The following is a 27,095-nucleotide window of genomic DNA, read 5'->3' as shown; positions in this document are numbered from 1 at the left end:
TGAACAACCAAAGTGGCTGCCACAGCAGCACTCATGGTCTTGGACCTAACTTGGCATGGTGGCTCTGACCCCAATGAGGCGGAGGTGCTGCTTCCAGCTTGGTCCCCGGCGGACGCCGCTGCAGGCGTAGTTTTTTCCCAAAAAAGGTGTCGGTGGGCACACCCGTCTCCTTGGTAGGTGGTGCCACTTGCTTCTTCTGCTCCTTCTTACTGGCAGTGGCACTGGCAACTTTCTTTGCTGAGGCGCTACGGCCACCTTTCTTTGGGCACATCTTCTTCATATGTCAGAACAGCAGGCCGCAGTTGCACGAGTTGCAGAGTTGTCTTGTCTGTGGCCACACGTGACGTCGCGTGACGTTGTGCTGCACACACCGCTGCAGGACTTCTTCCTGGCACTGGTGGTTCTCTTGTGCACCTAAAAGCAATGGAAGACAAAGGAACATCAGTTATACACCCCAAAAAGTAAAAAAACACATAAAAATCACCACAATCCAATGCCATCCATGCCCTCAATGATGTTTAAATTCAAGACACCCCGCAGAAAGACTAGGCCCATACACCACTGAGTACCCCTGGGCATAATGGATGAAAGCTAGGCAGAATGGGTGCAGGCCTGAGAACACTGCCTGCCTTCAAAATGGCCCCTTGCCCCCCAGCACATGGCCAGGCACTGCCTGTACCAGCACTCAAAATGGCCCCCACCCACTGTTGTATTTCTATCTAGGACCATAATTCGATATTCCCGATTTATGCCCTTATATGGCTATAACAAACAATATCCTTATAAAGGCATAAGAATCATATCCATATTTAGTAATAGCCCATGCAGTCCAAATACGGCAAGGCTACTCCCCATGACTCCTAGAAAGTACAACGCGTTCTTTAAACAAACCAAGCCTCCAGCAGCCCGGGAAATCCCCCTGCTTTTGTTTTGATTTGAACAAGAACTCCTGGAGTCCAGAAAGAACTGTTAGTTCTTAGTGACGTCTTATGTCCGACCTTACGTCAAACCCGGCACCTTTCAGGTGCTGTTTATATTATTCCAATGCGCAGAGCCTATTGGGAATATAGGAACTACACTACATGGCGCCCAACGTTTGGTAAGGCGATAATCTAACGCAAGACACTAGAGTAACTCAGTCGTGCTTTTTCACACAGACCCTTTTCCCGTAAAAACTCCAAAAGACGTCTGGAGTGGGTAAAAGGTTAAAATCCGCCGGAACTTAGTAGGAAGAGATTCCTATGTATTAGTTTTTGGTTTAGTCAACGTTGAAGGATACAGTGTTCAACATTTTGTGCACCTAATCTGTTTCCTTGAAACATGATCTGCAACAAAAGCTTTCTGTTAGTAAAAATGACGGAAAGTGAAGACGAAAGGGAGGCAGCTAGAATAACAGCTCAACTCCTAGCGGAAGACATAAGTCTCCAAGAAAATGACCCGAATGCTATACTCATTCCAGTCAACGTAAGAAGAACTATAACTATTAAACTTATAGAAAATGGACTGACATCACGAGGTGGTACAGTCATATTCGTGGTAGAGGCCCATGAATATCGGCAGACAGAGGTATTCTATTCATGAATACACTTTCCAGCAGCAAACGCTGTAACAAAAGAATTCCACTATTACAAAATAGAGGAACCTCCGGATGAATACACTCCTTTCGAGGATGTTGAAATCCCACTAAATTACCAAGAGCACCTGCTCTGGTTTAAAGGCGCCATAATACATCAAAATCACATCACCAGGCTCGGTCCACTAGGTAGACCAGGAGCAACGTGACCGGTTCTAGCCAGCTACACACCACATCCAGACATTGAAAAAATGTCAGACTGGGAACTTTTAGCCCAGCTAAAAATACTAATTAAAATACATAGACAATTGGTCCAATATGTAATGCGGACTTCAAAAGTCCAACCAGTGATTAACATTCCACAGCTGACCCCTCATCAGAGGAACACAACAAAATTACACCACAGAACATACAATCATGTCTTGGTAAAATACCCTCAAAACGGGAACAAATTCCATTCTGGTTAGCACAAAAAAATCACTCAAATAGAGGCAGTATTTCCTGATACTACTCCTACTGAGAAACACAGAATTCTGACTATCTGTCTTCCAATGGGGATCGCACCACATGTGGAGGACTGTGACACTTGGGGCACAGTCTTTGCTTCAATATACACAAAAACACATGGTGTTCCGTCTATGGCGATAATACCAGATGTGCTAAGACAGATTCAAAATGAATACAGTCCAGAACCTGCTTTAACTCTGGGTATGAAATTACTGAAAGACTTCAAGCAGGTCTCGGCTATATTATTAGCCAATATAAAAGGAGAAGCAGCATCTGTGGCGATCCGCCAGAAATTGAAAGAAACAGATATAGCAGAACAACCATTTGAACTTGCCAGAATCATAGAAAAATCCTATGAAGAACTAGGTAGAGATAGTTTGGGTGGGAAACCAGTAAAACCCCAACTAACTGAAAAACCTGAAAACACATTTATTAAAAATAATCTAAATACTCCAAAAAAGAGTTGGGAGGGTAATAAACAAAGGTCAACAAACAAAGAGAGGTCTGTGGTAAACCAGTAACCACTTGGAGGAGCTAAAGGAATTGGGAGAAAAATCAGTACCTGACCCAACTTAGGTAGGTAAGAAAGCCCTCACACACCGACCTGGTCGGTGTCATGCTTCATCATCGGGCCCCACCAAAAAGGTCTAATACCTTTTTGGTGTGCTACGACGCCAGAATTACTCCAGAGCAGGTTTTCGTGAAGTAGACGTGAAGTGAGAATACTTAAAAGTGTCTAATGAGTATCAAAAAAACGTATTTTAATATTAGATCCCTCAGACACAGTTAAAAGGTATGTGGTTGGAATGATAACCAAGTGCAAAGGTTTGGTCAATTCCAATTATTCTGAATCAGTCGACATGTTTCAGCCTATGAAACGGTGTTAATTTACCAGGCATTCTTCAGGACTCATGTAGTATAATAAACCCTGGCGGTATGAGCGCTCTAAGGCTCACCCTTACCTAGGGGCGTGTGAGTGAAAAAAAAATAGAAAATGTGAAAAAGTGCAAAAAAAGGGAAGAGCGGTTGCTCATTCGCAGTCACTCCTGAGTTAGGAGGATTGCTGCACCTAAGGAGAAAGAGGGGACAGACATACATAAAAGACAAAACATACAATTAGGTTGTTGGTCAAAAATGTACTTCGTTGGTGCTCCAAACAAGTGGTAGAATCGTGGATGGCGTATGAACAGTATCTTTATCACCAACCTTCATACCCCTATAGGAGATGCCAGTTGTACGTAATGGTGGCGTGAACTAGAAGTGAATTTAAAAGCCACACAGAGTTAAAGTAGTTTAAAAAAGCGGAGTAATCTACTCCTATGGTAGGATCAATGGACCAAATGGTCGGTGACCCCACCCATCACCTAATAAACAGAAGTTGGTAAAACGTCTCACTTTTTAATTGGATGCAAAGTGCACCATGGGTCACAGGAGGGGGGTGGAGGCTTACTTGGCACACCCTGTTGGAAAAACAACAAATGCAAACCACGAAGTGGCACGTCACAGATTAGACTATCACCCAAGGTACTTATCTTAAGAACGTAGTGAAAATGCGAGGGTAGATGATGTGAAGCAAGTACGTTCCGTGTGTCCTCGTCATTACTGCCGAATTCACTCGGCAAAAACTGTTTCTATGGTAACAATCAACATCAGCCAAATACATCGCTTCCCACGTTCAAAAGGCGTGGACAGGCTTGTCATCATCCAATATGGTGTACTGACACTCGTCATTACTGCCGAGTCTACCCGGCACTGTTTCCCTGGTAACCATCAATATCCTCATAATACACCGCTTCCCACGATCGAAAGGCGGGACGGGCTTGTCATCATCCAATATGATGTACTGACACTGGTCTACCGGCCAACTACGTCATGACACACCCCTCATAGAGTCTACCTCTTCATTGGGTACATGGGCTGGCCAGACGTCCCTGATGCCATGGCCACGCCCCCTGCTCCTTGCGTGCCACGCCCAACCCGGAACCAGACCGAGTTACGCGGTGCCTCTTTAAAAACACTGCGAGCATCCCGATCTCTGTCTTCGGGGTCCAGTCGGAGGAACAGCTAGGTGCCACACGGGTGCCGGGCTTTGAGGGCGTCAGTTCACATCATCTACCCTCGCATTTTCACTACGTTCTTAAGATAAGTACCTTGGGTGATAGTCTAATCTGTGACGTGCCACTTTGTGGTTTGCATTTGTTGTTTTTCCAACAGGGTGTGCCAAGTAAGCCTCCACCCCCCTCCTGTGACCCATGGTGCACTTTGCATCCAATTAAAAAGTGAGACGTTTTACCAACTTCTGTTTATTAGGTGATGGGTGGGGTCACCGACCATTTGGTCCATTGATCCTACCATAGGAGTAGATTACTCCGCTTTTTTAAACTACTTTAACTCTGTGTGGCTTTTAAATTCACTTCTAGTTCACGTCACCATTACGTACAACTGGCATCTCCTATAGGGGTATGAAGGTTGGTGATAAAGATACTGTTCATACGCCATCCACGATTCTACCACTTGTTTGGAGCACCAACGATGTACATTTTAGACCAACAACCTAATTGTATGTTTTGTCTTTTATGTATGTCTGTCCCCTCTTTCTCCTTAGGTGCGGCAATCCTCCTAACTCAGGAGTGACTGGGAATGAGCAACCGCTCTTCCCTTTTTTTGCACTTTTTCACATTTTCTATTTTTTTTTCACTCACACGCCCCTAGGTAAGGGTGAGCCTTAGAGCGCTCATACCGCCAGGGTTTATTATACTACATGAGTCCTGAAGAATGCCTGGTAAATTAACACCGTTTCATAGGCTGAAACATGTCGACTGATTCAGAATAATTGGAATTGACCAAACCTTTGCACTTGGTTATCATTCCAACCACATACCTTTTAACTGTGTCTGAGGGATCTAATATTAAAATACGTTTTTTTGATACTCATTAGACACTTTTAAGTATTCTCACTTCACGTCTACTTCACGAAAACCTGCTCCGCAGTAATTCTGGCGTCGTAGCACACCAAAAAGGTATTAGACCTGTGAACTGAACACAGTCCCTACCTCACGTACACCGACGCTCCCCTCAAGGTCCCGACACCCGCAGCACGATCCAACGGCGGCCCCAGCAACCCGGACTCCATTTCTGTTTCCCTCGTTGCAGGACCCAATCAGGAAGAACGGAAACCCGGAAGGACTCCCGTGTAACCCCGGAAGTCCCACCCCCTGGGCAGAGACGGAAGACGGAAAAGCCGGAAAAGAAGACGACGGGCTGTGCAGGAGGCGGCTTGCGGTGACCCAGTGCAGCGGAACGGTGAAGACGGAGACGAGGAGGAAGTCTGGACGGAGGACTGGTGGAATCCAGTGGAGGACGCTGGAGAGCGGCCGCAACTCGCGGAGAAGAGTTGCGGCGGGGGCGTGTGAGTAACGAACCCCTTTGTTATAGAGTGTGATAGTGTACATAGTCCTAGTGTAAATAGACACGGCCTCCCCTCTTCTCACCGACCACTGTAGAAACTGTATAGCACCTTCTCTCAGACACCGGCATGAGTGTGAAGTTCCCCAACACTGAGACAGTACTTCTTCACCCTTCTCTCCCTTCCTTTTTTCTTCGTATCCGCCCCTTACCTCCCTCACGGTCTATTTCCTTTCGCACTACTGGTGACGGTATTGGGTCCCGAAGCAGGCACGAGAGGTCAGACTAACGGCCCCTTTGTTTTCTTTCTCTCCTTACTCCACCTCCGAGGAACCACCACCCCAGGGAAGAGCCGCCTCGACCAACTGGTTTACCACAGACCTCTCTTTTTTTGTTGACTTATGATAACCGGGGAATAAGAGGGTGTCCTATCTCTCCCTGCCTCTCTTCTTGTTGGTACAGGGTAATAAACAATCCACTCCCAGAGAAAAAACGATTCCAGTCCAGAAGAAGGTCTCCTCAACAGAGAGAAAGATCTTCAGACCGAGGAAACAAGTCTCCCCAGAGGGAGCCCTCTGAGAAAAGATACAACCTTAGAAATAGGGATAATTTGAAAAAACCTGATAGATATCAAGATATTGATACACGTCCCTCTCGATCTTTTCAGACTTCCTCACAAAAATCGGAAAGAAGAGGACGGTCAGAACACAAGGAAGAGCACGTCAAGTCCAAAGATAAGAAACCTGCTCATCAAAGTAAAAAATTACAATTTCCAAGAAAGAAGGTAGCCAGCATTAGAATTAAACATGCCGAGGATTCTGAGGACACAACTGAAAAACGGAGAGTGGTCCCAGACAATGCTAGACAGAGCAGCAGAAGTGACCATAGCTCGCAAGATCCTGATGAATCTTCTGGAGACAGTGGACACGAATGAATACATTCAAGTGGAAACTGCAGATACCAGAGTTAGCAAACCTCATACAATATACGAAATAACATTACGTATAGAGGGGGACAAGACTAGGAAAGTAAGGGGTCTCTTTTGGGATAACCTTTCGAAAGGCTATGACATCCTGTTAGCTGAGAAAGACTGGCCACCAGAGTTTGTCAGGGAGTGCCCTCATGGCGAAGAAATGTTTATGCCTGCCTTCTCAAATCATATTTCAATTCATAAAAAATCAATATATGCAAGAAAATGGGCAGTGGCCCAAGCTCCTGCATTATATAAAAATCATGTAGGATGGGATGAGGATTCTCCTCCTCACAAAATCCAGTTAAAAAGTCAACCCACTGCACAAAGGCAGTACCCAGTTAAACAAGAAGCTAAAAAGCAAGTCAGGGAGATCTTGATCAACTTGAATATCAGGGGGTGATTGAAACATGCACCTCACAAATGAACAATCCTTTGTTTCCTGTCTCCAAGCCAGACAATTCATATTGTCTAGTTTTGGACTACAGACATTTAAACTCCTGTTGCAAAACATTTGCAGTACAAAACTCACACAGTGCAGCACTAATGAATAACATCGTGCGCAAAAAATACAAAACGACATTAGATATCTCTAATGGATTCTTTTGTCAAAACATTGCACCTGAAAGCAGGTATTTGACCGCTTTCTCAATAATGGGGTCGCAAAAACACTTCTGTCGACTACCACAGGGATTCAAGTTAGCCCAGGATTATTCTCAGCAAGGGTAACGGAGTTACTACAAATATATGATGATGAGGCATTATCTTATGTCGATGACATCTATCTCACAGATGATGACCTGGAGACTCACTTGAAAAGAGTGAACACCATAATACTTGGGTTTGCAGCTGAGGGTTACAAATTCAACTTTAAAAAGTCACGAATTGCCCATCTAACTGTCCTGTTTTTGGTTTGTGAATTATCAAGTGAAGGCAAGAGCCTAGCAGACAACTTCTTAGAGAAGTGTGCTGTACTCCAAGCACCAAAAACGCTGAAGAACTTACAATCAATACTAGGTTTCCTGATTTTCGGAAGAACATACATTCTAAATTATGCAGAGAGGGTTAAACCTCTCTATGAACTAATAAAACCTGATTTCAAACCAATCAATTGGACTCAGAAACACACAGAAATTTTAAGATCATTGCAAACAGACATGTTAGCTAAAACAAAATTGCAAACAAGCGAAAACGTATGCAACCTTGTAATCCGAGTCATCCCAGGAAGATGCGGATTCACGTACCTGACCTCTAATGAGGGAGAAACGGTACCAATAGCTTACAAATCACACTTGTACACACAAGCTTAAATGAAATTCAGTTCTACTGAAAAGATTCTAATAGCGGTTCAAACTGCTGTAGCAAAAGAAAGAGCCCAAGCCCAAGGCAGAAGGATAACTGTTTTAACAGCAGAATCAGCCCTTGAGGCATTAACAAGCCCACACAATTTGAATGCTGTGGCATTAGATCCAAAATGGATACAATGGGAAAATTCTCTTGCTGCAGAAGACTTAAAATACTATTGTGACCCGAAAATGAAAAAACTGGAAAATCTAGAATATGAAGAAGAATATCCTCTGCCAATCGAAATTCTGCCTCTCGAACAGTACACATGTGTAATCTACATGGACAGATTTGCACAACATTACGATGTAGAGAGAAAATCCTACAACGCAGCGTGCGCGATTGTTAAAGGTCGCTGGCACTTTGGTAAATTCAGACCAATAGTCACAAAAACTGAATCACTGAGAAACTGTTCAGCTCAGCGAGCTGAAATCAGGTCTTTAAAGATGGCGCTTGAAAATGCCGATCGTGAATTCCCGACACTAATAGTGTGCGATTCGCATTTCTGCGTCAAGTCTTATAATGAATACTTGCAGAACTGGATTCAAAACGGTTTCAAAGATGCAAAAGGTGGCACAATCAAGCATAAAACACTTTGGGAACAGGTAGTTCTTCTGCAGAAAGAACTACAAAAGACTCACGTGATACATACACTGATGGCGTTCATGTTGCAGGGAATTCATTGGCTGACACAGCCACAGCGGAAGCAGCTCAACCGGCTTCCGTAGCCACAAACAAGCGTTCTAAAAAATACATAGACGGAGAAACCATGCTGGCGGTAAAAGCGTCTTTAAAAGGCGACTATGCAGCATTACCTTTGAACTATCCACTCAGTAATACATACATAATTGATGCAAACTCCGTTCCTTTTGCTCAAATCCCTGGAGTGGGGGATAGAGTCATTGCAAACACGAACAGGAGAGTCTTATTAATAGCAGACGCACACATGGGTGAAGGTTTAAGGCACCAAGAGATCTTGAAGTCTCTGAAAGAATTACAATCAGAATACTGGTGGCCGGGGATGAGCCTGCAACAGTACAAATTTGCAATGGGCTGTCCAAACTGCAACAGAGATCGCAGTCGTGAACCGACCGGAGTATTGCCAGGACCCTTTTATTAGAAAGCATCAGGCTATCTATACGCAGAAATCCAGCAGGAGAAATGCGTCCCCATAATATTTAAGACTAGATTCACTTAAAATGTAGACACCAGCACTCTGACGCCAGAACTGTTATAAAAGATTTGCGAGTCTTTATCGGCATATACGCAATTGGCATGCTACATTCTGACCAGGGTCCTGCGTTTAGCACTGGGGCTTACAAGGAGGCCATGGCCAGCATGGGCATTGCATTGCGGTACTCTTGTCCATTCCATCCTGAGGGAAATGCGGTAGTGGAAAGAAAAAACCGGGACATAAAGCAATCTATAACGGCGAGGGTATTAGGTTCGGGTGATGGGTGGGTCCAACATTTAACAAGTGTCCAAAGTAGTCTTAATAACCTGCCAAGAAATTCTCTAAAAGGTCTCAGTCCATACGAACTATTGTTCGGTACTAGAATGCACATTCAGAATCCTGATTGTCACACTTCAGTGGTAGAATAAAAATCCTTTGATATCAAAGACCGTTTGGCTGTTTTACAGGACTTAAATGAAACAAGAAAAAGCCTGAGTAACATAAAGTTAAAGGAAAAGCCAACAGCCACTGAAGAAAAACCACCTGTCCCAGCAAGACCTGTCTGGATTCCAAAGATTGGGGATCTGGTCAGAGAGAAGATCGCGGTAAAGAAGGAATTTGGGCCCTCTTACAGAAAAGCAGTACCTGTCTTAGCTGTCAGCGGAACAAGATCAGTTGTACTACCGCCCCTTGCTGGCAAAAAGGAGAACCGAGTTGTATCCATCGACCTTGTAAAACCACAATCATGTGGCCAATAATAAGTAGTAGGCCCAGTGGACTCCCAAGAAATAGCAGAATACCAAAATTTACTACAATCCAAGAGGTTCAAACTGAGAGACTAATCACATTTGATAAACCTACAGTGAACAAAAAAGGACTATGCAACAAAGCCATGGAACTTGTGCCTCTTGAAACCCAAAATGCAACAGTTCGTCAAGAAACACCAATCTACAACGATCTAGCCTCAGACTATGCTAATGAAACAAAGAAAAATCCAAAAGCAAATGAAAATCCGGAAGCAATTCCAACAATTGACAAAACTGCATCTGGCTACTTCATCAATTTCAATGACTTTTCTGAAGATCCAAGTGAGCATGAAGAAACGCCAGCAGCAAAAACTTTCAAAGACAAAGTGACTGAACTTTTTAACCAACTAAAAGAAACATATCTGATTTCACCATGGATTGAACTTTGGATTGTGTTAGGTGTACTTTTCCTCCTGCTTTGGCTCTTCATGGTTCTATGTTTGGGAACATTCATTGATGGAAAATATAGTACAATGGACACTGCAAGTCAGAACATCAACTTGGTCCTAAAGCATCACACATCCTCTCACATCAAGAAAAGAGAACTGTCATCAGTGAACATCACAGCCAATCCAATACCCGGTGGGGTAACGTGGGACAGAACTGATTATGACATTTTTGGCCCGATTGAGCTCTTGAAATATCCACACCAGTTTAAGGTTTCCTTAAGTGACTTTTTGACACCAAGTACATTCTCTGATGATTGGGACTTTGAAAACATTAATAATATGATGTCAGATTTAGTAATGTCAGCAAAATGTACAGAACATGATTATTTGCAGGGTTCATCAAATTATGAAGAGTTATATTGTTATAATCATTTTGGTGATCACTATTTGCATAAAACTGCTCAGCCTAGAAATGTTTTTAAATATAATCAATGGGAACATTGTCCAACTCCGCCTAAAGGCAGCTTGAAAACATTTTATGAGAAATTCCAATACTTCTCAGGGTTTAACAACAGTGATCCAGAAATGTTTTATTTCAAAATGTTAAATAAGACAGGAATGAAAACAATGTTGACAAATACTAAATTGATATACTCTGAAAGATTTTATGACAAAATGTCTACATTTGGTTTTGAATTTTGGAAAAACAATATTGAAACAAAAACCATCTGGGGTACCAAAGATTGGCAGGTACAGGGCCTAGAAGCATTATTTAGAGCCTGCATGATCCCAGAACAAATGATATTTCTGAATGATACAATTCATCAAACTACTTGTCTTGGCCTAGCTAAGATAAAAGACTTAAATAAACCGTCTATTCCAAAGCCAACACCTGACAGTAATAGCACTACAGATGTAGAGATAGACTTAGCCCATATTTTACACCAAATCAGAACACATCCTGATTGGAAAAAATGGTTGATCTGGCCCACAGACACAAATAACTGTCAAGATAGATTCCTGAACAAAACACAGGGGTTCAAAATGACCAGGCCAGACCCAAGATACTCCCAGAGACAACATCCAGGTATAGTTACAACATACAGTGTAGGGAAACTATGCCTTGAGTGGCTACAGAAATCCACACTGGCAGAAATTAAGCAACACTTGACTTTACTTAAAGACGGTGCTGACTTGCGTGATTTCATACTGGGACCACACAAAAAGCGTCAAAAACATTTCATATACGCCAGTATATACGCTGCTTACAACGAGGCTTTGAAAGTAACACAAATTGAAACAGCAGAAAAAATACAAGAAATTGATCGTATTTATTTGAAAAAATCACTTTCTGTAGTGACAATGGGTTAATGACTCTGTCCTCCAGGATATATTCACTGGACAGCATTGTATCATCTGCTATTGATATAATAGAGCAGGACTTGCTAATGTTACAACATGATCAGTCCCAATTAAGTTCTATTGTACAGCTTGGCTGGACGTTGCAAAATCTGCGTTCAGGCTACGTGCCATGGCGTTTAATCAACACAACGTCATTATTCTCTATCTTTAACCTTACTGATAAACAAATCAGTTTGGCAAAAAAAGGAGCAGACTATACGATTCTGAGCATTGAAAAACTTGAGAGATTACCATTGACAATGTCAGCAAGACCTGTCATTGAATGGATAATACATGGAACAATCACAATTCCGATAAAAAATTTCCAGTTTAAATATTGCCAAGAGTATATACCAGCAGGCCTGTATGAAAGGTTGGGTAAAGGATACATCAAATCAACCTGGGATTTACCTTAAACACACAAATGTTATAGTGAAGGAAAAAAGGAGGTATTCCTTAGTGGAAAAAATTGTAAAAAAAATCACTAAGTGGTACACTTCTGTGTCAAGGTATTAACTTGCATGGAGCCTGCGAAGGGTCTTCAAATAACCTTTCATGTCACCTGCATGGCACTCCTGCAAAACAGATAGAGCCGTTTTTCCGACAGCTTTCCAACGGCAGCTACGTTCTAATAAGTGACCACAGCTGTTTTGGAATGGTGCCAGGAAATGCCTATCTCGTAACCGTTAGCTCCAGGGTCATTTGCTGTATGCAAGTATTGTATCCACACAGCAATCCAGACATGGAGGCTGCGTTGTGGCCTTATTTGAATATCTCTTCTATTCGAATTGATACTTTAAGCAGAATGAAGTCTATTCTTTTACAGACAACTGTGCCTTTAACATCGTTCAAAGAGACGTATGAACTGCAAGTTGCAAGGACATTGGCAGAGATACATGCCTTATTATCAACAAATTGCCCCATCCATTTCGTAGAAATGTTAAGTCAAATCTTAAACATGTCAGATACCAGTGGCATCGCACATGTATTTATTCGGGACTGTTAACACCCTTTGAAACAGTTCTGGGCATCTTTCCTAATTTTGTCCATTCTGTCTTTGGCGGCCTACCTCTACTTTTGGGACTCGTAGCAGGAATTTTATTTTTGATCCTTCTGCTTCGATATGGCAAGCCAAGCCGCAGACAAGACTCCAGCAATGATGGAAGAAACGATCCTAGCTATACGCTATCGGGACCGCATCACTAAAGTCCTCGGATTAGCCCGGCTAAGAGATCTGAATATGACCTGGTTTCTTTCATTCAGACCAATCTGGCAAAATTGCATCTTACCTGTGCTTCGATGTATGCTATGCGGAGAAGAATGCGTGTTGGACGTCTGTCTTACACTACCATCAGCAGTACCAATGGATACAGATACCTTGCTAGGTCCGGTAACGACTCATGCATTGTGTTGTCCCCAGTGGCTACATATTCTGATGACGGCATTCGTTGAGACTTCACCACTACGAGTATGTGGCAGTGGAGTACGAGATGAGAGCAGCATCACACAGGTACAACCTTCTGTGAGCATTGCTGATCCTGACATCGATGATAGCAATCATTCTCACACATGCACTGTTTCGGCATTTTCGAACTTGGTCGAACTTTCACCTGATGTTGTAGACCAATTTTTTGCGAGTCTGTCTGATATGATGTTCTCTCCAGTCAACGAGAATAACTTTTAAAAACAATGAGCACACAGCGTTCCCTGAACTCTGAATTCGGCCTTCAGTTTTGATAAACACAGCCACTGGAAACATTTGGAACTATTTTTCCCCTGAGAGCGAAATTATTTTTTCTCACTTCCATAATATTTACCTTTTTCTGGCACATGGTACTCTGCTTAAAGTAGAACTATTCTTAGAGAACAGAGCTTCTATTTTTAGGATACGAGAGACAATATTTTACCTCAGCCTCTAGCACATGTTCAGCATTTTATATAAATATGTGATGGAATGGTCTCGACCTTCTTTTCTGTATTCAGAGCCATTTCATGTGTAATTTTCGCAATTCATTCAGCTGATATATATATGCAATTTTAACTGAATGATACCACTGCTTGAAAAGCGTACAGTGCCAATACTCATTTTCGTGTATTTACCATATACCATTTCAAATGCAATTTATGTATTTTGGAATTGGGGGTGCTGACGAGGGGTGATACCCAGAAACACGTGTCCAGGGATGGCGAAGACAGCGAAGATAGCAGAGAATCGAAAGAAGATGCATCGCGGAACACGTAACTACATTAACCATAGTCCTTAGGGGCGATACCGCCGGTGTGTGAGTAGTGTGCGACCCCACCCCCATTTGTAATGTTAAAGCTCCCTTGAGCAGTTGGCTGACGAGCCTGGGACCCCGCACCTGCGCGCCTGAGTGGTACTAAACCTGGCAGATATTTGGCAGCCACCGGCAACCCCAGAACACGGCCTATCCCTGCTGACGAGGGGTGATACCCAGAAACACGTGTCCAGGTATGGCGAAGACAGCGGAGATAGCAGAGAATCGAAAGAAGATGCATCGCGGAACACGTAACTACATTAACCATAGTCCTTAGGGGCGATACCGCCGGTGTGTGAGTAGTGTGAGACCCCACCCCCATTTGTAATGTTAAAGCTCCCTTGAGCAGTTGGCTGACAAGCCTGGGACTCCGCACCTGCGCGCCTGAGTGGTACTAAACCTGGCAGATATTTGGCAGCCACCGGCAACCCCAGAACACGGCCTATCCCTGCTGACGAGGGGTGATACCCCGAAACACGTGTCCAGGGATGGCGAAGACAGCCAAGATAGCAGAGAATCGAAAGAAGATGCATCGCGGAACACGTAACTACATTAACCATATTCCTTAGGGGTGATACCGCCGGTGTGTGAGTAGTGTGCGACCCCACCCCCATTTGTAATGTTAAAGCTCCCTTGAGCAGTTGGCTGACGAGCCTGGGACCCCGCACCTGCGCGCCTGAGTGGTACTAAACCTGGCAGATATTTGGCAGCCACCGGCAATCCCAGAACACGGCCTATCCCTGCTGATGAGGGGTGATACCCCAAAACACGTGTCCAGGGATGGCGAAGACAGCGAAGATAGCAGAGAATCGAAAGAAGATGCATCGCGGAACACGTAACTACATTAACCATAGTCCTTAGGGGCGATACCGCCGGTGTGTGAGTAGTGTGCGAGATAGAGATACAAGACCTCCCACATTCTATTACCAAGGTACGGAGCTGACTAAACCCTTAAGAGAATTCTTGATTCAGATTCTTGGCAAAACCAACTTAAGGCAATGCTCCTCCATCCAACATAAGGCAATGTCAAATTGAATCCTGGTGACTTCTAACCCGAGAAACACTGGGGATACCAATTATTATAAGCTGTATAGGCTATTATAGTTGATTTCCCCTAAGGGTACGGAAGCTAAATCTTGTGGAATGATGTACGATATTTGAAAAAATACTGTAGTCTGCTATCAAACAAAATTTCAACTATTCAATGGCTCATGGGTAACCCATGAAACAAAGGGGATACGAGATATGACAGCAATGAGTGAACAATAATATTTGGTATCCCGTAGTAAATTGGTGTTGAAAAGCAAAAGCAAAAGGAAGGGTGCTCCTTGGTATCAGTACACTGTGCTCCCCCATCCAACAAAAGTAGAAGTCAAATTGAATCCTGGTAACTTCCAACCCGAGAAACACTGGGGATACCAATTATTATAAGCTGTATAGGCTATTAAATTTGTTATCCCCTAAGGGTACTGATCCAAACTTTTGTGGAATGATGTACAAATGTGAAAAGATACTGTAGTCTGCTATCAAATAAAAGGCTAATTCAATTGGTCAATGGATAAAGGGTAACTCATGAAACATAGGGGGTACAATATATATATTTTTTTAAACATCTTTTTATTAAACAAAAAGAACATTACACAACTGAAAACTGACCCGTAGAGTACATTCACATTGACATACAGAGAACATAGGCTTCCACAGGTAGGCAATTAAATCAATTTTTTTTCCGAATAAATGTTAAGTGTCCTCCGACTCCACACTGACAAAGTCCATCTCAGGTGGTGTACAAATGTCCCCACGATAGGCGTTCCAAGTACCCCAGATCTTCCCCCACTTACGAGGCCGCCCCTGGATATATACACAGATCTCTCCCGGAACATACACCAGTCAAGGTCTTCCATCCACTTCCCAACTCGAGGTGCCTGAGCCGCTCCCCAGAGTTGAGCAATATTGCGCTTGGCAATTGTACAAGCAAGGGTGATCCAGATCTTGCCATGGCTCGAAAGGTCGGAGGGCTCCCAGACATTCAGCAAGCAACAACGCGCTTCCAACTCAATCCGCACACCCCACACTTCGCTCATCTTCAAGTGTATCCTCGTCCAGAAATCACGGACCTTCTCACACTCCCACAGAATATGCAGGAACGTTCCCGGCCCCCCACACCCTCTTCGGCAATCTGCAGACACAGCCAACCGCAACAATTCTAGGGGAAGACACCGCCTCCCTCCAATCTTCATCGTCTAAAACCAACCCATCTGCAACCCATTGGTCCCTCAGCTTCACCAGGGGGTCCTCAGTGTGATTAACCAGCTTATTGTATGTCAATGATATGGCTCTGATTGGCATATGACCATCCAGCAAGCGATCCTCAAGCGGAGAGGCCACCGGAGGTTTCACACCAAGGGGGAACTACTGCACGTAAAGCATGACAAATCTGAAGGTATGGAAACCGCTCAGAATCATGCAGCTGGTACTTGGCCTGCAGCTCCTCAAACTACAACATCCCATCTTTACCCCAGACATCTCGCACCTGCACAATTCCAATCAGATCCCACCGGTCAAACCCTTTCGTTTTCCACAGCATCCCCAACATCTCCGAACTCCACAAGGGAGTAGCCATTGTTATACGCCCTGCCCAGTTAAGGGCCCTTGTGACTTCGTGCCATATCTTTGTCGCCGTCGATGGAGGACCCACCAAGGGAAAACGACCACATTTTGCGTATAACACCCTAGTATATTCTCCCCCGGGCACCTGGCCACGGTCCATAGTGAAGCCCGGATCCATCGGCGAGCCATAGATTGCCTGGTTGATCAGCGCCAACTGGGACGCCCAATAATATTTCCTAATGTTAGGCAGACCGATACCCCCGTCGTACCAAGGCAACATCAATTTCGACAAAACAATACGGGGCCTCCCCTCCCACAAAAGGCCCCGCAACAGCGAGTCTATCTCACTAAAATACGACGCGGGCACCGGGTCACAAGAGTTTTGAAGAGCATATAAAAAGCGCGGGAGAGCCATCATCTTAAAGAGTACCGCACGGCCCAGCAAGGAGAGCGGAAGTGTCCTCCACCTAGCCACGTCACCACTCAGTCTAGCCAACGGGGGCAACAAATTAAATTTGAAGCGGACCTTGGGGTCCCTTGATATCTGGATACCCAAATATCGAAAACTGACCAATTCCAGTTTCACCGGGCAATTCACTGGCACCCTAGGAGGCTCACCACTCAACACAAAGAGGACTGACTTCGCCCAATTAATAGCAAAGCCCGAGTACCTCCCAAAAATCGCGAGGATATCCATAAAAACCATCAGGGAACTGCGCGGGGAGATCAAATACAACAGAATATCATCAGCGTACAGCGAGATCTTATCCTCCCATTCCGAAGTCCAGTACAGTCCCCTGATCGAACGGTCCCACCGTACCCAGGCCGCGAGCGGCTCGAGGGCCAGGGCAAACAAAAGTGGTGAAAGGGGACAACCCTGACGAGTGCCTCTCCCAAGTGAAAAGTCGCTGGATTTGTGATTGTTTACAACCATGCGAGACAGTGGGGCTGAATAGAGAAGGCAAACCCAACCGATGAACCTGGGGCCAAACCCCATCTTCTCCATACGTCCACTCGGTCAAACGCCATGGTAGCATCCAGGGACAACAACACCGCCGGTTCATGGATACGGGACGCCCCCGCTACCACCCCATGAAGCCGACGGTGATTAAGGGCGGTGTTACGACGCGGCATAAAACCGGACTGGTCCGGGTGTACCAGCGTCGTGATGACCTTCACTAAGCGGGCAGCAAGCAATTTGGCTAACACTTTTGGCTCAACGTTCAAAAGGGAGATCGGGCGGTATGACGTACAATCCAGGCGTGGCTTACCCTCCTTATAAATGACCACAATATTCGCGAGATGTTGATTATAAGGTAACTCGCCAAGGTCTCTGCTCTCAAGATACATGTCTTTCAAATACGGGGCCAGGCGATCGGCATGCAATTTAAACACTTCAATGGGAAGACCATTTGGGCCAGAAGCCCTACCAGAATGAACCCCTCTAATGGCCATTGCCACCTCATCGTTAGTGAGGGCAGAATCTAAGAACTCCCTATGCTCAATAGATAGAACCGGCATCGGGATGTCCCGAATCACATCAGCATTCTCTTCTTCCGTGAAGCCCCCCTCTGAAGTATAGGCCTCCTCAAAATACCGGGCAAATTCATCTACAATCGCCTGAGGATCCGATGGCACCGTGCCAGCAACACTCAGTTCTGGTATCAGCCGAGAACCCCAATCTCCCTTCTCTAACCAAGCTATCAACTTCCCGGCCTTGTCGCCATGTTCGTATATTCTACTCTGCGTGTTAGCGTGTTGCGTCTTCGCTCTGTCGCGTGTCAGGGTCCTGTACTCATCTTGGAGCAGCATAAGGCGGTGCCCCGCCCCAGGGTCGGAACCCGAGGAGGCAGCGGTTTCTAGGACCTATAGCTCCGCCTCCACTCTATCTATTTCCGCCCTGCTTTTCTTTTTCTGCCCGGAGATTAGGGAGGGAACCTTCCCGCGTGCGACAGTTTTGTAAGTCTCCCACAGGGAGCATTTCGACGAAACCGACCCCTAATTCTCCTGAAAATAACGATCCGTAACATGCACAAGCTCCTTCCGAACAGTTGGGTCCCTCTGGCGCCAAGCCTTAATCGGCGCAACCCTGCCAACATCTCCCTGTCCCATCTGCAATCGAAGCCAAATCGGCGAGTGATCAGACACTCCCCGTGCCAAATGGGTCACCTCCTGGATAGAGGCCGCCTGAGATGCTGGCAACAGAACATGGTCTATCCGAGAGAGCGAGTGATGCGCCGCAGAGGCATGGGTATAACCCATCTCACTAGGGTGTCGAAGTCGCCACCCATCTACCAAACCCGATGTGGCGACAAAATCAGCCAGCCATCTGCGGGAAGGCAAAAGCACACGGGGGGGAGTCCTGTTCAGCACACCATCCATTACAGCATTGAAGTCCCCGCCCAATACCAGCGCTCCAACAGGCAGCGTAAGAAACACTCGGCCCAAGTCGTGGAAAGTCTCCGCCTGTAGCGCTGGGGGAACATAAATAGACAAAAACGTGACAGTTCTACCATTCCAGAGTCCCGATATGCCAACATAGCGGCCTCTATTATCAGACCACGTCGACTGAATAGTGAGAAGAAAGGAGTTTTTTACCAAGATCCCTACTCCTCTAGAGCCAGAAGTAAAGCCAGCGTGCGCCACTAATTTGTAGCCGCCACGATGGAGCGCCATACATCGTTTACCCATAAGATGGGTTTCCTGCAGCAACGCCACATCCGGCGAATGCCTTCTAATCAGTTGATTCACCATAGTGCGCTTGATCTTGTCACCCAAACCATTCACATTCCAGCAGAGGACGGAGAACCCCAAACCCAACCTAGCGGAAGCCATTCATATCTCCGAAAAAGAACAGGATGTCCACAGGCACCCAAAGTGGATTCTGGTCACATAAAACAAACAAACCAACAAACAAAAACCCCTCAGTCCCCAACCCCCATCCCCCCTCCCTGCACCCCTGCATGCAGCTTACGCTCATCCCCAACTCGCAGTGTGCCTGTCGCCCCCAACTAACTACAAGTATCTAAAAGTAGAAAAACGGGGGAGAACCTTACAACAGGCCGCCCGCCCACACCACCCCAAACCAGACACGATCCCCCCACCCAATAAAGTGCAAAAAGAGTCACGGATAAAAATGGTCTACGGGGGGAAAAAAGAACAACCCCGACCAGTCCTAGGATATCAGCAGCGACACTAGTCCAACTCAGATACGACAACAAGTCATTGATCTTCACCATCAAGCCTGGCCTGATCCCCAGCATCCGGGCCCTCGACCCGGTCCAGCAAGTCCGCGGCGACCTCAGGGTTGTCAAAGAACCGCGTTTTTCCGCCATGTTCAATCTGAAGACGAGCGAGGGGATACAATATATTAAAGCAATGGGTGAGCCGTAATATTTGGTATCCCCATAGAAAATGATGTTGGAAAGCAAAAGGAAGGGTGCTATTTGGTATGAAAATACTGTGGTCCTCCATCCAACAAAAGTTGAGGTCAAATTGAATCCTGGTAACTTCTATACCGAGAAACACTGGGGATACCAAATATTATAGGCCGTTTAGGCTATTATAGTTGGTACCCCCTAAGGGTACGGATGCCAAATCTTGCGGAATAATGTACAAAAATGTGAAAAGATACTGGTCTGCTATCAAACAAAAGGCAAATTCAATTAGTCAAGGGCTAAAGAGTAACCCATGAAATATAGGGGCTACGAGATATTACCGCAATGCGTGAGCCATAGTATTTGATATCCCCATGGTAAATGATGTTGGAAAGTAAAAGGAAGGGTGCTATTTGGTATACAAATACCTTGCTCCCGCATCCAACATAAGGCGAAGTCAAATTGAACCCTGGTAACTTCTAACCCGAGAAACACTGGGGATACCAAATATTATAGGCCGTATAGGTTATTATATTTTGTATCCCCTAAGGGTACTGGTTGCAAAAAATGTGTGGAATGATGTACATAATGTGAAAAGATACTGTAGTCTCCTATAAAATAAAAGGCAAATTCAATTAGTCAATGGCTAAAGGGTAACCCATGAAACATAGGGGATAAGAGATACAACAGCAATGCGTGAGCCATAATATTTGGTATCCTCATAGTAAATGATGATGGACAGCAGAAGGAAGGGTGCCATTTGGTATAGAAATACTGTGTTCCTCCATCCCACATAAGGCGATGTCAAATTGAATTCTGGTAACTTCTAAACCCAGAAGCGCTGGGGATACCAAATATTATAGGCTGTATAGGCTATTATAGTTGATATCCCCTAAGGGTGCGGAAGCTAAATCTTTTGGAATGATGTACGATATTTGAAAAAAACCTGTAGTCTGCTAACAAATAAAGGGCAAAATACATTGGTCAATGGCTAAAGGGTAACCCATGAAACATAGGGGATACAAGATATTATGGCAATGAGTGAGCCATAATATTTGGTATCCCATAGTAAATGGTGTTGGAAAGCAAAAGGAAGGGTGCTCCTTGGTATCAGTACACTGTGCTCCCCCATCCAACAAAAGTAGAAGTCAAATTGAATCCTGGTAACTTCCAACCCGAGAAACACTGGGGATACCAACTATTATAGGTCGTATAAAACTATTATAGTTGGTATCCCCTAAGGGTACGGATGCAAAATCTTGTGGAATTATGTACAAAATGTGAAAAGATACTGTAGTCTGCTATCAAACAAAAGGTAATTTCAACTAGTCAATGGCTAAAGGGTAACCCATGAAACATAGGGGATTCGAGATATGACAGCAATGCGTGAGCCATAATATTTGGTATCCTCATAGTAAATGATAATGGACAGCAAAAGGAAGGGTGCCATTTTGTATAGAAATACTGTGCTCCTCCATCCAACATAAGGCGATGTCAAATTGAATTCTGGTAACTTCTAAACCAATAAACGCTGAGGATACCAAATATTATAGGCTGGATAGGCTATTATAAGTGGTAGCCCCAAGGGTACCAGAGGCAAAATCTTGTGGAATGATGTACAAAATGTGAAAAGATACTGTAGTCTGCTATCAAATAAAGGGCAAAATACATTGGTCAATAGCTAAAGGGTAACCCATGAAACAGGGGATACAAGATATGATGGCAATATGTGAGCCATAATATTTGGTATCCCCTTAATAAATGATGTTGGAAAGCAAAAGGAAGGATGTTTTTTGGTTTAGAAATCTGTGCTCTCCCAGGCAACATAAGGCGATGTCAAACTGAATCCTGGTAAGTTCTTACCCGAGAAACACAAGGGATACCAAATTTTATAGGTGGTAGAGTCCATTATATATGGTACTAGATATTACAGCAATGCAGAAGCTGTAATATGTGGTATCTTAATAGTACAATTATATGGAAAACAGAGAGAAGGATGCCATTTGACAGGAAAATACTTTGTTCACCCAGACAACAGAATGTCATGTCCAATTGAATCCTGGTAAGGTCTATCCCGAGAAACATAGGAGATACCAAATATTATAGCCCTTTTGAGACATTATATTTGGAATCCTCCAAAGGAACTAGATGTGAAAGCTTGCACAATGAAATAAAAAATGTGAAAAGATATAGCATTCTGCTAGCAAATTAAATGCAACTTAAGTTGATATGTGGCTAAAAGGTAACGCTTGAAAAGTTGGGGATTCTAGATATTACAGCACTGCAGAAGCCGTAACATGTGGTATCCCCACGGTAAAATATTATGGAAAACACAGGGAAGGGTGCTATTTGGCAGGAAAATACTTTATCCACAGAATGCCATGTCAAATTGAATCTTGGTAAGCTCTAACTCAAGAAATATAAGGGATACCAAATATTATAGCCCAAACAAGGCGTTATATTTGAAAGCTTGTGGAATCAAATGAAAAATGTGAAGAATTAGTGTAATCTTCTGTCATATAAAAGGTAACTTGAATTGGTCAGTGGCTAAAATCTAACCATTGAAAAGTAGTTGATATCAGAAATTACAGTAATGCAGGAGCAGTAATATGTGATATCCACACAGTAAAAGATGTTTGAAAACACAGTAAATGGTGCTATTTGGCAGGAATATACTGTGTTCATCTAGCCCAAAATATGCCATGTCAAATTGAATCCTGGTAAGCTCTAACCCGAGAAACATAGGGAACACCAAATATTACAGCCCTTGTAAAGCATTATATTTAATATCCCCAGAAGGACCCTGATGTGAAAACTTGCAGAATGAAATCACAAATATGAAAAGATACTGCAGTGTCTACTATCAAATAAAAGGCAACTTGAGTTGAAAAGTATGGGAAATCAGATTTTACAGAAATGCATGAGCTGTAATATGTGGTATCACTTTCGGAAAAGATTTTGGAAAACTCAAGCAAGGATTCTATCTGGTAGAAAAAGTAATATGTTCGTGGAGCCAACATAAGGCCATGTCAAATGATATCCTGGCAAGTTCAATCTTCAGAAAAATAGGGGCTACCAAATATTTTAGGCTGTGCAGGCCATTATATTTGGTATACTCCAAAGGAACCAGATGTGAGAGCTGTGAAATTATATCAAAAATGCAAAACAAGACTGTAGGCGTCTAACAAATAAAAGGCCACTGGTCAGTGGCTAAAAGGAAACCTTTAAAAAGTGGGGACAAAGATATATTAATGCATGAACAATTTTGGTTGCTACCCCCATAAAAAACGATATTGGAAAACACAAAGATTGGTACACATTGTTAGAAAAAAATATTGTGTTCACTTAAACAATATGGTAATGTCTTGTTACTTACCCGTTTCAAATGTTTTCTACAATACAAAATGCTATAGAGCAAAGGGAGAATGTGCTGTAACCAGTGGCACCCAAGATTGGCTGCTACTCACTAACCAGACTAAGTAGAGGGAGTATCCACCACCTAAAACCAAATACCAAAATGAGTAACTTACTCACTTTGAGTAACTTACTCATTTTGAAATTCCCAGAAGGCACTTACTCATTGATGAATAAGTGCCTTCTGTGAATAGCAAAATGAGTAAGTGCCTTCTGTGAATACCAAAATGGTAGTACGTTTACGATTTTGTCTTAAGTTAGTTCTGTAAATCAGGCCCTAAAATGTTCCCTGCTTGAAGCTGCTCGGGCTAATTTGCATTCTCTCATAAGCAGTGGCACAGCCAGGAATAAGCTGTGATGAATGGTATGAAAAATGATCATAGGGCAGGTACAATGATTTGGGAATCAGGAGCTGTTTTTCCCTTTCCCTGGCAGAAAGACCAGTGGGGTTGGCCCAGGAACTTAATTTACTTCGAAGGGGTGTACCCTGTAACAGGCAAATATTTGGTAACACCTGGAGAGGTCGGGGCTTATGTCCTTATTAGGCTGGCCCCAAATGTTACCTCAAGAACTGATGTAGGGTGACCTCAGAGAAGGAGAGTGTTGATTTCCCTGGTCATACATCTGGGAGGACAGTGCACACAGGCTCTGCATAAAGAGAAAAGGATTCCTCCATCTTGGATTTTGAGAGTGAGGGGGCACTGTGGGATTGTTTAGAGAAGAGCAAACAGGAACAGCTTCAAAAGCGGGTAGGGGTACCCTTAGGACTTTTACCAATTCACTTTGGGCGCCATTAGGAGCAATACACTAATTGGTACCAAGCATTAATATGGAACCTCAAGACACCCTTTTTAATCACACGTTATGGACCTGTGGAAGAAGAGAAGAGGACTGGACCTGATTTCTGTAACTAGAGTAGAGCCTTAAAGGATTGGGCTTGCTTCCCCTTTAACCCGGGACAAAAAAGTAGCGCCTATTGACCTGTGTAGCAATAGGGCCACAACAAGCTGCAAGAGGACTATTTCATGAAGTGCCCAGCTGACCAATAACAACTGGACCTCTCCTGGAGTGAGTCTTGACTCCCAACTGTTGTTTCTTAGGTCCTGGAAACCTGAGCTGTGTCTAACTGCACTTGTCATACCACCTCTGAAAAGTTTTAACCTACAAGGTTTTAGATTTTCAGTTCTCAGGAGGACCGGAACACACAGACCTATTCTATCCACCCAATGCAAAGCCACCCTGGTTTGAAGAAAGTTATTTCTACCACCTGGAGCTTCGACACAGCAGCAAATCAGTAAGCCCTGATCGATAAGGTACCCGGCCTCATGAAACTCACCGTCAGATACAAGCTGGCGGCTTGACACACTGAAGGATTTTGACTTAAATTTCAGAGACTGAGTCCCAAGGAAAAACTCTACTGTGGTCATTGACTATCAATGGTGTGTAATTCTTTTTAGTGCTATCATCACATTAATCTTTAAAATTCATATTATATACCGGGAGCAGAGCCAGTAACGACAACAAAAGGGAAAAAAGGGGCACCACAATAAAAACGCTGGCAGGGGCAAAAGCGAAAATGAGGACGAGGAACATCAGAGAACCCAGCAGATAAAGGACGCACTCCACAGTCCCCGCACCAAAGACGGTGCCAGCCAAGGCCCTGGCATCAATCCAAAAAGAGGGCAGACTAGGCAGCTTCCAATCTAGAAGAGGTATCGGCACAATGGCAAGCCACGAAGGAAAACCCAATAACGACTTGAAAAAACATAGAAAAGAATCGCCGGAGTCACCACTAAAGCAACAAAATGAAACATCTACCCTAGAGACGATCCTAAAAAGGGTAAATGAAGGCAACGCAGTGGCCAAACAAACAAAATTAACAATAGACAATAGGCAGCTGGAACTAACAGCAATAAGAGTAGACCTACACAGCACCAACACTAGAATAGAAGCAGCAGAGGCACGAATAAGCGATATCGAAGATGTAACCATCAAGAACAACAAAACCCTAACAGAAAACTCCAGGATCACAAGAGCCCTACAAAAACAGATGGTGAACATCCGAATACTGGGGATCCCAGAGGGCGCTGAAGACAAAGCTGGCACATGCATGGCCATGCTAGAGGAATTGCTGCCACAGCTGACGGGCCTGAAATTCGACAGGCAGTTCGAGGTCGACAAGGCCTATCAAGTGCCAGCCGTAAAACCACAACAAGGCAAGGGTCCGAGACCAATAATCTGCTGCCCGCTCAGATCTAACCACACAGACGCCATTTTCACCTTTGCCCGGAGAAACCATAATCTAAAGTGGGAAAGCAACAAAATAATCCTCACACAGGACTTCTCGAAACAAACAGTAGAAACCAGGAAAGGTTTTCTATCGCTAAGAGATGCTTTACGCAGGAAGAACCTCACCTTCAGCTTCGCAGGCCCTGCACGTTTCAAAGTCACAGACAACTGGAAGACACAGTTTTTCGATGACCCGGACGACCTAAGAAGATACCTACGAGGACCACTGGCAGAGGACATGGAAACCAAGAGCCCAGGAGCAGCTAAGAGAAGCGCCTCACCGTACAGCGCAGAGAAGTCAGACTAGAACTGGGTAAACGCTTGCTATGAAGCAAACATCCGAACAACATTGCTACCTCAGTGACTATCTACCTCAACCTTATTATCGTTTACAGTCTCCTTCCTCGAGACACACTAATCTATGCGCACAGGCGAATCTCTGATCACAACAAGCTACCTCAAATACACCATGGTGCCTAAAATGACGAACAAAGAACAAGGAGCGGAAGGCAACCAGCCGCGGGAAGCAGCCAGAACACCTACCATATCCTTTATGTTTACACCCGCCATCACTAAAGAGGCACTCTGGTACACAAGCGGGAAGAACTTAGCACTAAGCCTCGGGGACTCCTATGGAGCAAGGGAACTTTGCTGTCGCACACCCACTCAGCAAGTGACGGGGGGAGGGGCGTGGGGAGGGAGGGAGGGTGTCAGGGAGGTCGGGGGGATGGTCGGGTGCAGTCATATGGGGTTCCTTATATTTTTTACTCTTTCTTTAAATTTTCTTCAATCTTTGTCCACTACTCTCCACCTAGGGAAATGCACAAGCAACTACTGACAAGCACAGGCAGGCAGCACTGTAACAGAGGAGTAGACACCAGGACAGACAGAGCTAGCCACACGAGACAAACCAACAACACCACTAAGAGATCACCAAGCATAAGGCGAGGGCCACATCACATAGAATGACGCACAACCAGCAATGCCACCTCTCAGCCAACATCAAAGTGGTGTCCCTCAACGTTAAAGGTCTCAATCATCCGGTAAAAAGAAGGAAGGTCCTTGAGTACCTTGCCAAACTTAAAAGTGATGTGTACGTCCTTCAAGAGACAAAACTCTCTGCGGACGACATAGGCCGTCTCAAAGCTAACTGGATAGGGGAAGTAATAGGCTCACCAGCATACAACAAAAAAAGCGGAGTCATTACACTAATTAACAAGAAGGCAAAGCTAGCACTTAAAGACTCATACGCAGACGAGGAAGGGAGGGTGCTGATAACCAGCCTATTCAGGGGAGAGGAGACAATACATGTAGCCAATATATATGGGCCAAACACGGACGACAAACACTTCTGGGAGAAGGTAGAAGTACAACTGAGCACACTGCTGCAGGATGACCTTCTAATAGTGGCGGGCGATCTAAACCAGGTCTTTGACCAGGCCATAGACAGACACCCACTAAGACAGAGCGAAAGCACACAAAGAGGGAACACTCCGAAAAACATGTGCGCGAGGCTTAAACTCAAAGATCCCTGGAGACTCCAAAATCCGGACGGCA

This window comes from Lissotriton helveticus, chromosome 5_1 (genome assembly GCF_964261635.1).
Source record: "Lissotriton helveticus chromosome 5_1, aLisHel1.1, whole genome shotgun sequence".
NCBI lineage: Eukaryota > Metazoa > Chordata > Amphibia > Caudata > Salamandridae > Lissotriton > Lissotriton helveticus.
Note: the sequence above shows the minus strand (reverse complement) of the source record.